Raw genomic sequence first — 13,077 nt, forward strand, 5'->3', positions numbered from 1 at the left:
CTTAAATAAGGAGACCAAAATTGCACACAGTATTCTAGATGTGGTCTCACCAATGCCCCGTACAACTGTAGCAAAACATCTCTACTTTTATATTTCATTCCCCTTGCAATAAATGACAACATTCCATTTGCCTTCCTAATCACTTGCTGTACCTGCATACTAACTTTTTGTGATTCATGTACCAGGACACCCAAATCCCTCTCTCCATTTAAATAATATACTGCTTTTGTATTCCTCCTGCCAAAGTGGACAAGTTCACATTATACTCCATCTGCCAAATTTTTGCCTACTCACTTAACCTATCTATATCCCTTTGCAGACTCCTTATGTCCTCTTCACAGCTCACTTTCCTACCTATCTTTGTGTCATCAGCAAATTTAGCAACCATACATTCATTCCCTTCATCCAAGTCATTGATATAGATTGTAAACAATTGAGGCCCAAGCACAGATCCCTGTGGCACTCCACTCGTTACATCTTGCCAATCTGAAAATGACCCATTTATGCCTACTCTCTGTTTGCTATTAGCTAACCAATCCTTTACCCATGCTAATATGTTACCCCTACACCATGAGCTCTTATTTTGTGTTGTGGTCTTTGATGTGGCACCTTGTCAAAAGCCTTCTTGAAATCCAAGTACACCACATCCACAGGATCCCCTTTATCCATGTTGCTTATTACTTCCTCAAAGAACTTCAATAAATTAGTCAAACATGATTTCCCTTTCACAAAGCCGTGTTGACTCTGCCTGATTGCATTGAGATTTTCTAAGTGCCCTGCTATAACCTCCTTAATAATAGATTCCAGCATTTTCCCTGTGACAGATGTTAAGCTAACTGGCCTGTGGTTTCCTGCTTTCTGTCTACCTCCTTTCTTGAATAGAGAAGTTACATTCGCTATTTTCCAATCTGATGGGACCCTTCCAGAATCTAGGGAATTTTGGAAAATTAAAACCAATGCATCTGATATCTCTGCAGCCACTTCTTTTAAGTGTCGATGGTAGCCATGATGTGGAGATGCCGGTGATGGACTGGGGTTGACAAATGTAAAGAATCTTACAACACCAGGTTATAGTCCAACAATTTTATTTGAAAATCACAAGCTTTCAGAGGCTTCCTCCTTCGTCAGGTGAATGTGGGAATCCTTGAACGTTTCGCATTTATATTCAGAGAACAATACCTGGTGATTACAGATAATCTTTCCAACTGCCCTTTGTCAAGGCAGTCAAAGTGTTCAGACAGAGAGGTGTTACCTACAGGACCACCGAATATACAAACGGCCAGAACACAAAACAGACAGAGAGAGGGAGAAACATCCGAAAGGAAGAGAAAGACAGAAAATGACCCGTTGTATTAAAAACAGATAACTTTTATTCGCTGGTGGGGTTACGTGTAGCGTGACATGAACCCAAGATCCTGGTTGCGGCCGTCCTCATGGGTGCGGAACTTGGCTATCAATTTCTGCTCGAAGATTTTGCGTTGTGTGTCTCGAAGGCCGCCTTGGAGAACGCTTACCCGAAGATCGGTGGCTGAATGTCCTTGACTGCTGAAGTGTTCCCCGACTGGGAGGGAACCCTCCTGTCTGGCGATTGTTGCGCGGTGTCTGCATGGTACCATGCTCTGGGGCATCCTTTCCTGCAACGTATGAGGTAGACAGCGTTGGCCGAGTCACAGGAGTATGAACCATGTACCTGGTGGGTGGTGTCCTCTCGTGTGATGTTGGTATCTGTGTCGATGATCTGGCATGTCTTGCAGAGGTTGCCGTGGCAGGGTTGTGTGATGTCGTGGACGCTGTTCTCCTGAAAGCTGGGTAATTTGCTGCGAGCGATGGTCTGTTTGAGGTTGGGTGGCTGTTTGAAGGCGAGTAGTGGAGGTGTGGGGATGGCCTTAGCGAGGTGTTCGTCGTCATCGATGACATGTTGAAGGCTGCGGAGAACATGGCGTCGTTTCTCCGCTCCGGGGAAGTACTGGACGACGAAGGGTACTCTGTTGGTTGCGTCCCGTGTTAGTCTTCTGAGGAGGTCTATGCGATTTTTCGCTGTGGCCCGTCGGAACTGTCGATCGATAAGCCACTGGGTCCGGATGGGATGCATCCTAGGTTGCTGAGGGAAGTAAGGGTGGAAATAGCAGAGATGCTGGCCATAATCTTCCAATCATCCTTACATATGGGGGTGATGGCCAGAGGACTGAAGAATTGCAAATGTTACACCCCTTTTCAAAAAAGGGTGTAAGGATAAACCCAGCATGGATTTGTTAAAGGCAAATCGTGTTTAACTAACTTGATTGAGTTTTTTGATGAGGTAACAGAGAGGGTTGATGAGGGCAATGCGGTTGATGTGTATTTGGACTTTTGAAAGGCATAGGTGTTTTTCGGACTGGAGGAAAGTATACAGTGATGTTCCCCAGGGGTTGGTACTAGGACCACTGCTTTTTTGTTATATAAATGACTTGGGTGTACAGGGCACAATTTCAAAATTTGCAGGTGACACAAAACTTGAAAGTGTAGTAAACAGTGAGGAGGATAGTAATAGAGGATATAGACAGGCTGGTGGAATGGGCGGACATATGGCAGATGAAATTCAATGCAGAGAAGTGCAAAGTGATACATTTTGGCAGGAAGAATGAGATGAGGCAATATAAAATAAATGGTACAATTCTAAAGGGAGTGCAGGATCAGAGAGACCTGGGGATATATGTGCACAAATCTTTGAAGGTAGCAGGACAGGTTGAGAAAGTGGTTAAAAAGGCATATGAGATCCTGGGCTTTATCAATAGAGGCATAGTATATAAAAGCAACAAAGTTATATTGAACCTTTATAAAACACTGATTTAGCCACAACTGGAGTATTGTGTCCAATTCTGGGCACCGCACTTTTGTACTGATGTGAAGGCCTTAGAGAGGGTACAGAGGGTACAGAAAAGATTTACTAGAATGGTTCCAGGGATGAGGGACTTCAGTTATGTGAATAGACTGGAGAACCTGGGGATATTCTCCTCAGAGCAGAGAAGGTTAAGAGGAGATTTGATAGAAGTGTTCAAAATCATGAAGGGTTTCGATGAAGTAAATAAAGAGAAACTGTTCCCATTGCCGGAAGCGTCGAGAACCAGAGGACACGGATTTAGGGTGATTGGCAAAAGAACCAAAGGCGACATGAGGAAAAACTTTGTTACGCAGTGAGCAGTTATGATCTGGAATATACTGCCTGAAAGGATGGTGGAAGCCGATTCAATCGTGGCTTTCAAAGAGGAATTGGATAAATACTTGAAGGGAGAAATTTGCAGCGCTACAGGGAAAGAGCGGGGGAATGGGACTAACTGGATTGCTCTTACAAAGAGCCGGCACAGGCTCAATGGGCCGAATGGCCTCATCTGTGCTGTAACCATTCTTTGATTCTATGTCACCCGTGTCCAATATGTCCTCCAATCTCTGCGGTGCCCAAGCAGACACCACATGCTCCTTCTCCAGGGCCACCCGGGTGCCGACAAGACCACAGAAGAGAGGCAAGCAACCAGAGCGACCACCCCCATGGGCCACGTCCAACCTGGACCTGAGGATGGCCACCTTAGCCAGGCCCAGGAGCAGACTCACGAGAAGGCCCTCTGACTTGCCCACACCCCCTCCCGCCCCACCGTCAGGCCGGGTGGCCAAAAATCAGAAGTGTGGAACTAAAGTCGAGCCAGAAGTTGAGGAGCAACCCCTTCAGATCGTGAAACAGAGGCTGAAACCTCACGCTCCCTATAAATGTGAAATATGGACTCATCCGGGCCCCAAAGTTGATCTTGAGTATGTATTTGTCCTGCATGTCCAGCATTATTTTTTTTCCTGAAATTTTGATGTCAAGTGAATAATGCTAATGGAACACTGGGTTAGAGCTATGGAATATAAAAGTTGAGATGTAGTAGTGAATCGATATAAAATCTTACTAAGACCACAGTTGGATTACTGTGTGAAATTTTGGGTTCTGCACTATGGGAAGGATGTTGAGTCAATAGAGGGGGTACAGCACAGATTTACTGGGGTGCTGCCTGGTATGAGAAAATACAAATACCAAAGAAAGACGTGAAAAATTGGGGCTATTTTCATTGGAACAGAGGAAATTACAAGATGATTTGGTAGATGTAGTTAGAAATCGACTGTTTTCAGTGGTTGAGTGATCTAGAATGAGGGGGCATAGATATAAAGTCAAATGTAAGAGATTAGGATGGAGAGGAGAAACTTTTCAACACAGAGGCTGCTGAGGCTGTGGAATGCACAACTGGAGTTAGTGATTTAAGCAGAGACCATGTCAATAATTATGAATAGGTTAGATAGATGGCACTAAGTTAGGTGGCACAGTAAATAGTGTAGATGGGAGCAGAAAGTTGCAAAGGGACATTGATAAAGTGAGTAGGTAAAACTGTGGCAGATGGAGGTCATCCACTTTGGACTGAAGAAAGATTGATTAAAGTATTTTCTAAATGGTGAGAAGCTAGGAACTGTGGATGAGCAGTGGAACTGTGGAATACAAAGTGGTGGAAGTCATGTTACAGCTGCATAGAGCACTTGTTAGACGCCATCTAAATACAGCATTTAGTTCTGGGCACTGCACTTCAGGAATGATTTTTAAAAATTCGTTCATGCGATGTGGGCGTCGCTGGCTAGGCCGGCATTTATTGCCCATCCCGAATTCCCTTGAGAAGGTGGTGGTGAGTGGCCTTCTTGAACCGCTGCAGTCCGTGTGATGACGGTTCTCCCACAGTGCTGTTGGGAAGGGAGTTCCGGGATTTTGACCCAGCGACAATGAAGGAACGGCGATATATTTCCAAGTCAGGATGGTGTGTGACTTGGAGGGGAAAGTGCAGGTGGTGGTGTTCCCATGTGCCTGCTGCCCTTGTCCTTCTAGGTGGTAGAGGTCGCGGGTTTGGGAGGTGCTGTCGAAGAAGCCTTGGCGAGTTGCTGCAGTGCATCCTGTGGATGGTACACATTGCAGCCACTGTGCGCCGGTGGTGAAGGGAGTGAATGTTTAGGGTGGTGGATGGGGTGCCAATCAACCGGGCTGCTTTGTCCTGGATGATGTCTAGCTTCTTGAGTGTTGTTGGAGCTGCACTCATCCAGGCAAGTGGAGAGTATTCCATCACACTCCTGATTTGTGCCTTGTAGATGGTGGAAAGGCTTTGGGGAGTCAGGAGGTGAGTCACTCGCTGCAGAATACCCAGCATCTGACCTGCTCTTGTAGCCACAGTATTTATACGGCTGGTCCAGTTAAGTTTCTGGTCAATGGTGACCCCCAGGATGTTGATGGTGGGGGATTCAGCGATGGTAATGCCATTGAATGTCAAGGGGAGGTCATTAGACTCTCTCTTGTTGGAGATGGTCATTGCCTGGCACTTATCTGGCGCCAATGTTACTTGCCACTTACCAGCCCAAGCCTGGATGTTGTCCAGGTCTTGCTGCATGCAGGCTCGGACTGCTTCATTGGCCTTCATATATTGGCCTTTGAGGGGGTGCAGCGCAGATTCATGAGAATGATACTGGGGCTAATAGGATTGTTAAGAGAACAGGTTGCATAAACTAAGCTTGTATTCCCTTGAATATAGATTAAGGGGTGATGTAATTGAAGTGTTTAAGATGATCAAAGGATTTGATAGGGAAGACAGAGAAAAACTATTTCCTCTGGTGGGAGAGTCCAGATCAAGGGGGCATAACCTTAAAATTAGAGCTAGACCTTTCAGGGGTGATGTTAGAAAGCACTTCTTCACACAAAGAGCAGTGGAAATCTGGAACACTCTCCCGCAAAAAGCTGTTGAGGCTAGGTCAATTGAAAATTTCAAAACTGAGATGGATAGATTTTTGTTAGGCAAGGTTATATGGGGTTACAGAACCAAGGCGGGTAGATGGAGTTAATATACAGATCAATCATGATCTAATTGAATGGTGGAACAGGCTCGAGGTGCTGAATGGCCTACTCCTGTGCCTATGTTCCTCTTGGTTTGAAAGTAAATGGAATAAAGGTGAGATTTGAACTGAATATCTTTGAGGTGGTAGTCTTTCGGGTTGCCAGTCCTGGAGGTTTCATCACATGACCTCTTGCTTCCAACCACCCCCTCAAATCAAACAGCCTTTTCTCCCATCTCCAATATATTTTTACAACTAATAAATTAGCAAAAAATATAAAAACAGATAGCAAGAGTTTCTATAGTTATATAAAAAGAAAAAGGGTGGCTAAGGCAAACGTAGGTCCCTTAGAGGATGAGACCGGGAAATTAATGGTGGGAAACATGGAGATGGCAAAAATGATGAACAAATATTTTGTTTCAGTCTTTACGGTAGAGGACACTAAGCACATCCCAACACTGGACAAACAGGGTGCTCTTAGGGGGTGGGGAGGAGCTAAATACGATTAAAATCACTAAGGAATTGGTACTCAGTAAATTAATGGGACTCAAGGCGGATAAATCCCCTGGACCTGATGGCTTACATCCGAGGGTCTTGAGGGAAGTGGCAGTGGGGATTGTGGATGCTTTGGTAATAATTTTCCAAAATTCTCTGCACTCAGCAAAGGTCCCGGCAGATTGGAAAACTGCTAATGTAACACCCTTATTTAAAAAGGGTAGTAGGCAGAAGGCTGGAAATTATAGAACAGTTAGCCTAACATCTGTGGTGGGTAAAATTTTGGAGTCTATTATTAAGGAGACAGTAGCGGAACATTTGGATAAACATAATTTAATAGGACAAAGTCAGCATGGCTTTATGAAGGGGAAGTCATGTCTTACAAATTTGCTTGAGTTCTTTGAGGACGTAACGTACAGGGTGGATAAAAGGGAACCAGTGGACGTAGTGTATTTAGACTTCCAGAAGGCATTCGACAAGGTGCCACATAAAAGATTATTGCTCAAGATAAAGAATCACTGGATTGGGGGTAATATTCTGGCATGGGTGGAGGATTGGTTATCTAACAGGAAGCAGAGAGTTGGGATAAACGGTTCATTCTCGGACTGGCAACCAGTAGCCAGTGGTGTTCCGCAGGGGTCGGTGCTGGGTCCCCAACTCTTTACAATCTATATTAACGATTTGGAGGAGGGGACCGAGTGTAACATATCAAAGTTTGCAGATGATACAAAGATAGGAGGGAAAGTAGAGAGTGAGGGGGATATAGACAGGCTGGGTGAGTGAGTGGAGATTTGGCAGATGCAATACAATATTGGAAAATGTGAGGTTATGCACTTTGGCAGGAAAAACCAGAGAGCAAGTTATTTTCTTAATGGCAAGAAACTGGAAAGTACTGCAGTACAAAGGGATCTGGGGGTCCTAGTGCAAGAAAATCAAAACGTTAGTATGCAGGTGATCAAGGAGGCCAATGGAATGTTGGCTTTTATTGCTAGGGGGATAGAATATAAAAACAGGGAGATATTGCTGCAGTTATATAAGGTATTGGTGAGACCGCACCTGGAATACTGCATACAGTTTTGGTCTCCATACTTAAAAGACATACTTGCTCTCGAGGCAGTACAAAGAAGGTTCACTCGGTTAATCCCGGGGATGAGGGGGCGGACATATGAGGAGAGGTTGAGTAGATTGGGACTCTACTCATTGGAGTTCAGAAGAATGAGAAGCGATCTTATTGAAACATATAAGATTGTGAAGGGGCTTGATCGGCTGGATGCGGTAAGGATGTTCCCAAGGATGGGTGAAACTAGAACTAGGGGGCATAATCTTAGAATAAGGGGCTGCTCTTTCAAAACTGAGATGAGGAGAAACTTCTTCACTCAGAGGGTAGTAGGTCTGTGGAATTTGCTGCGCCAGGAAGCTGTGGAATCTACATCATTGAATAAATTAAAAACAGAAATAGACAGTTTCCGAGAAGTAAAGGGAAATAGGGGTTACGGGGAGCGGGCAGGAAATTGGACATGAATTTAGATTTGAGGTTAGGATCAGATCAGCCATGATCTTATTGAATGGCGGAGCAGGCTCGAGGGGCCGATTGGCCTACTCCTGCTCCTATTTCTTATGTTCTTATCAATGAAAGTGTTCAAAGAAAATGAAAAACACACAATTTGTTTTAGTACCCTTATGATTTTTCTTGTGGGTTGCTTGAAGCAGCGTCCAGGAGATTAATCTTTAATTCCTGGAGACTCTAGGACAATCCTGGAAGGTTCGTAACTTTATAATCTAGTTCCATAACCACACTGCTGTACCCACTGCAGCAGGAATTGACTTCAGTGTCAGGAAAAGTGGACGCTGAAGTTCGACAGGAGAGGATTTGCAGATTAATAGATAAGAATATTTTTTAAAATCGTTTTGTTAATTTCTCAGCCTCTTACAACTATTGGAAACTAATAAACTTCTAACATCAGGTAGTTAATGGAAAATCGCTGAATGGGAGATGCAACTGCAGTAATTCAATTTTGGTTTTGATTCAATTGGCTACAGCTGGCAAAAATTCCCTTGGATATTCTGGCAAATCTCCATGAAATCCGATAACATAACCTTCCCCAATGTGGTTCAATGATGTGGACATCTTGAAACATTTACCTGAGGAAGGAGAAAATCTCCGAAAGCTTGTGAATTTAAAATAAAATTGCTGGACTATAACTTGGTGTTGTAAAATTGTTTACAAATGTGGTTCAAGTGCGGGCCTTGACCAACGTTGGCATGAACCATTGCCCAGCCCCTGCCGCCAGTATCCTAACCCTATTATAATCGGACAATGCCAGCCCCTGCTTATGCCATTATTAAAGATGGCGATACAATCTTCAAATTGGCATCAGTAGTGGTGCCTTTCTCTGGATCCACCTAATTGAACGGTCGCCCTTCTATGACATCATCTAATTTTCCGATCGGTTGGCTGCGTCCGCCGATTAATCTGCATAAATCAGCGTCACGATGTCCCGCCCATCCGATTGGTCTGATGGACTGCTTATATACGTCATGAAAAGTCGCTGCAGTTCGGGACTGTCTATTGGACAGTTTCCGTGTCAATCACACGAGTCGGCCAAGTCCCGCCTCACTACGGTGGCTTGCTCGGCGTTTGTAAGTCGGACTCTCGAATGGCCTGTGAGAAAGGTTGGGGAAAATATACAAAAAAATAACGGCGGGTTAAAGTTCCACGTGTACCCGGGTCTGAGCCGCTTCGGCCGCCATCTCATCCTCATCCTTGTCCGTTCAGTGAAGGAGCCTGCGGACGCGGGGGTGCGATGAGACAAGGTAATATTGACAGTGATCTGACGGGAGGCTGTGGCGGTTTTTAATATGACGTGAAAAAAGGTGGCCGGGGCCGGGGCCGGGGTCAGCGGCTGGTCCTGGCCTGTCACTCAGAGCTTCAGGCACCTGGTGTCAGTGTACCAGTCCGGGGTGAGGGGCCTCGGTGCCCGCTGCAGACATTGTTAACACGGGGTGATTTATCAGACAGGGGTTGGAGCTGATTACATCATCTCTGTCATTCCACCCACCCGAGCCTCACTGCCTGCCCTGCCACTTTACAGTAAATTTCAAATACTAATGTTTGTTTTTACATTCTCACTTCCAAAGGCATTGATGTTATTGCCGCAGTGAAACACCACCGGTACCTCCTCAAGTACTTTATTCTTCACGTGTGAGCCCAAGCTATGCTGTCCAACTGTGAGAGCATACACCAGAAGTCACTGGTTACCCCACCCCACCGCCCGAGTCCAGGGGACGCAGCTACAAATTGTAGCACCCGTTTGAATCAGCTAACTGAGCACAGACTGGCGATCGGACCTGTGTAGTTGTGGTCTGTGTGGCTGAATACTGTACAGAGAGAACGGTGTGGCTTTACCCAATAACTTGACAATGAAAGTTGCCAGGATTGGCCATTTTGTAGGTGTGTTATCTAATTTCCCCTTTTTTTAAAAAAAAAGTTGTTCTCCAGAGGTAAACCTTTTATTTAAACTTGTATAGGGAGTGACTGTTTTAATGGGTTACACAACTGCTGGTTCAGTTCTACAGTTGTTTAAGTTGAGGGATGATGGAAATTGAATGTTACTTCCACAGTGTTAATCCTGAGCTGACTGTGGCATTGCACAGCCAGGTGGAGAGTAAAGTTCTTCAAGGACAATCTCAAAAGAGCACCCATGCCGCACAATGACTTATTTTTCTATTGCTCACATTCTTATGGGCTCTCTAAGTGAGAGAAAGCCAATCCATTCACAATTGTTTTTTTTCAAAATTTGCTTTTTTGTTAAGCACCCACTAAGAATTGTAATGAGATTAAATTTGTTTAATGGAAGATGCTTATAAATTGGGGTGGGTGGGTGGGGAAAGAGAGGCCTTCAGCAATATCAGTCTGGGCTGGGTTTGAACCCACATTTTAGATGCAAGGGTAGTATGCTACCCCATTGCACCACTTAACCGTAGCAGCTTTTAACTGTTCCTCGGAGATTTGGAGCCACAGCACAAACTTGCCACTGTTGTGTAATTTTATTCAGACATAAGCTCGGAGGCATGGAAAATGGAAATGTTACTTGTACAGTGAATTTGCAGCATTGAGACATAATTAAAAACATGGGTGTTGTGAGTGTACATTAAAACATGTATTTATATAGTGCCGCTCATGTAATAAAACATCCCAAGGTGCTTCACAGGAGTGTAATCAGACAAAAATTGACACTGAGCCAAAGAAGGAGACATTAGGACAGATGACCAAAACCTTGGCCAAAATGTTAGGTTTTAAGGAGCACCTTAAAGGAGGAGAGAGAGGTGGAGCAGCGGAGAGGGTTAGGGTGGGAATTCCAGAGCTTAGGGCATGGACGGCTGAAGGCAGGGCCACCAATGAAGGGTGAAGGAAGTGGGAGATGAGCAAGATGCCAGAGTTGAAGGAATGCAGAGTTCTCGGAGGGGTGTTGGGCTGGAGGAGGTTAGCGATAGGGAGAAATGAAGCCGTGGAGGGATTTAAATCCGAGGATGTGAATTTTAAAATCGAGGTGTTGGTGGACTAGGAGCCAATGTAGGTCAGCATGTACAGGGATGATGAGTGAATGGCACTTGGTGTGAGTTAGGATATGGGTAGTGGAGTTTTGGATAAGCTTAAGTTTATGGAGGATGGGAGGCTGGCCAGGAGAGCATTGGAATAGTCCAGTCTGGAAGTAACATCTGCATGGATGAGGGTTTCAGCAGCAGATGTGCTGAGCCAAGGGCAGAGACAGGCGATATTAAGGACACCAGCACACACTCAACTCTACATTTCCACCACCTCTCTTGATTCTTCCTCTGTCTTTTGCTAAACTGCTTGTTCGATATCCATTTGCAAATGATCTACAATTTCCTTCAGTTAAATATTGAGAAGACTGAAGCCATCGTCTTCAGCCCTCACCGCTGATTCCACCCCCTTCTCCAGACATTGTCTCAGGATAAACCAGATCACCTTCAATTTCAACACCCTATTCTGGCCCCATATATGCCCCATCACAAAGACTGTCTCCTTCCTCTAACATCGTCCACCTCTGTAACATCGCCTGCCTCTGCCTCAGCCCATCTGTGGCTGAAACCCTCATCCATGCCTTTGTCACCTCCAGAATCACCTGTTCCAGTGCTCTTTTGACTGGTCTCCCATCCTGCACAATCTGAACTTCAGCTCATCCAAAATTCTGCTGCCCGTATCCTAACCTGCAGCAGGTCCCACTCACCTATCACCCCTGTCCTTGCTGCCCTACATTGGCTCCCATTTCCCCAAAGCTTCCAATTTAAAATTCTCATGCTTGATTTTCCTTGCTCTTCCCTAACTCTATAACGTCTTCCTGCCCCACAAGCCTCCCCTTCTTGAATTCTGTGTTTGTCTGACTCTGGCCATTTGTGCACCCCCCACCCCACCTTCCTTTGCATCAACATTGTCGGTTGTACCTTCAACTATCTAGGCCCCATGTTCTGCAATTCCCCTCTACCTCTTCACCTCTCCTTTTCAACCCTCCTGAAAACCCACGTCTTTGACCAAGCTTATAGTCATCCCTCCTAATATCTCATCCTTTAGCTTGGCATCCATTTTTGTCTGATTATGCTTCAATGAAGCACCTTGGGAAGTTTTTCTACGTTGAAGGAGCTATATAAATGTACGTTGCAGTTATAATGTTGAGCTTTATAGTAAAATACGTGGCTGAGGCATGTGTTGAATACAAAATGTGATTTTTTTTTTCAATTTCTCTGAATTTGTATGCTGATCTGGGTAAGCATTATACCCTAAAATAATTATAATGGATAGCTGCTTAGTCTTTGGTGTGTTGTTCAAATTTTAAAAATGAAAAGCTTTCAAAAGTCTATATAGCAACTAATATTGTTTCTGAAATAAAGTTTAATTTTTCTTTTTTGCTATTAGAATATCAGTGGTATACCAATGAATTAAAGCTTCACCACTCTACTTCCAGGAAGGGTATAGGTTTCGTTGAATATTTTTGTTTGCACGAATTGATATAGTTTGAGATGCATTGAGTGTATATTACAAAAATTGAGAAAATCTACCTGTTACATTTAATTATTTTTGATTCAATTGAAGTTGATCCAATTATTCTTTCACCCCCCCCCCCACCCCCGAAGATTCTAACTCTGACTGGAGTGCAGTTCCATGGGTTAGGTTCACGAGCCTCCCATACCATGTCAAAATGGCCATTTTTCATGCGTGAACTTAAACAGCAAGTGTCAGCAGACTATTCTTTTGTAGAGGGCATTTAGTTGAACCTAATCATGTTTCCAACTAACGTCCACACAGACATACTTTCCAACAGGGACTGCTGCATGGGAACCAGGAAAGGGAACTGTAAATTAATTTTTTTCTCCCTCCTTTAGCCCAAGGTTGCTTTTAGCAATCCAACTGCTGTCCTGGCCAAGATCAGCTAACTCAGCACAAACTGTGGATCAAATCTGGAACCTTCTGGTATATGTGGCTCATTGTCAGAAGAGCTTTACCATGTGCCACATCTGTCCTGAGAGTGCTCAATGTTTGCACAAAAGGGTAATAAAATCCACAATTATAATCGATAAAGGCATCAAAAGTGTGACAACAGAGCTCAAATTAACCGAATATTAGTAGTACTTCATTATATAGTTGAAAACTGATCAACAGTGTCTTTGGGTTTTCTTTTGCTCTCATCA

General features: G+C 44.4%; 1 protein-coding gene across 2 annotated transcripts in view; it reads left to right on the forward strand.

Annotated features, from left to right (window-relative positions):
* The first annotated feature begins 9,005 nt into the window (after nt 1–9,005).
* The window catches only part of gtf3c2 (general transcription factor IIIC, polypeptide 2, beta), a 148,272-nt gene continuing 144,200 nt past the window's right edge, over nt 9,006–13,077 (forward strand). For both annotated transcript variants that reach the window (XR_010962901.1, XM_067984439.1), the window contains exon 1: nt 9,006–9,183. The gene's annotated coding sequence lies outside the window, so the exon portion shown is untranslated. The remainder of the gene's footprint in view (nt 9,184–13,077) is intronic.

Source organism: Heptranchias perlo, chromosome 5 (genome assembly GCF_035084215.1).
Source record: "Heptranchias perlo isolate sHepPer1 chromosome 5, sHepPer1.hap1, whole genome shotgun sequence".
In the NCBI taxonomy this organism is placed as follows: domain Eukaryota; kingdom Metazoa; phylum Chordata; class Chondrichthyes; order Hexanchiformes; family Hexanchidae; genus Heptranchias; species Heptranchias perlo.